Source organism: Triticum dicoccoides, unplaced genomic scaffold, assembly GCF_002162155.2.
Source record: "Triticum dicoccoides isolate Atlit2015 ecotype Zavitan unplaced genomic scaffold, WEW_v2.0 scaffold26862, whole genome shotgun sequence".
In the NCBI taxonomy this organism is placed as follows: domain Eukaryota; kingdom Viridiplantae; phylum Streptophyta; class Magnoliopsida; order Poales; family Poaceae; genus Triticum; species Triticum dicoccoides.
The window spans coordinates 45,697-46,408 of record NW_021258770.1 but is presented as its reverse complement, the minus strand read 5'-3'; the positions used below and the strand labels follow the sequence as shown (position 1 = coordinate 46,408).

The following is a 712-nucleotide window of genomic DNA, read 5'->3' as shown; positions in this document are numbered from 1 at the left end:
GGAAGTCCTTATGTTGCATTCCCTTTTTAATTTTTTTTGTGCGGCGTGCAAAAGAAAACTCACGGCCGCGACATATATTTACCACGTTTTATTATTTTGCACGTTTACGGTAAGTTTTAGCTCGTTGGTCATTATTCACGCGTGTAGCGGTGGGCAAAGCAAAGTACAATCGTCTTTGTAGTGGAGCTGGGAGGGGCAAGCATAAGGGATGAAGACGGGGGTAACATGTTGGATGCGATCATACCAGCACTAAAGCACCGGATCCCATCAGTTTCCAAAGTTAAGCGTGCTTGGGCGAGAGTAGTACTAGGATGGGTGACCTCCTGGGAAGTCCTCGTGTTGCATTCCCTTTTTAAATATTTTTTTGTAGTGCAGCTGGGAGGGGCAAGCATAAGGGACGAAGACGGGGGTAACATGTCGGATGCGATCATACCAGCACTAAAGCACCGGATCCCATCAGAACTCCGAAGTTAAGCGTGATTGGGCGAGAGTAGTACTAGGATGGGTGACCTCCTCGGAAGTCCTCGTGTTGCATTGCCTTTTTAATTTTTTTTTTGCGCGGCGTGCAAAAGAAAACTCACGGCCGCGACATATATTTACCACGTTTTATTATTTTGCACCTTTGCGGTAAGTTTTAGCTCGTTGGTCATTATTCACGCGTGTAGCGGCGGGCAAAGCAAAGTACAATCGTCTTTGTAGTGGAGCTGGGAGG

At 46.9% G+C, this 712-nt stretch overlaps 2 non-coding genes across 2 annotated transcripts; both read left to right on the top strand.

Annotated features, from left to right (window-relative positions):
* Positions 1-230: 230 nt before the first annotated feature.
* Positions 231-348, top strand: LOC119345684. The gene has a single exon (XR_005167136.1). It is a non-coding gene; the product is annotated as a 5S ribosomal RNA (ribosomal RNA).
* Positions 349-419: 71 nt separating this feature from the next.
* Positions 420-538, top strand: LOC119345682. The gene has a single exon (XR_005167134.1). It is a non-coding gene; the product is annotated as a 5S ribosomal RNA (ribosomal RNA).
* Positions 539-712: the final 174 nt, after the last annotated feature.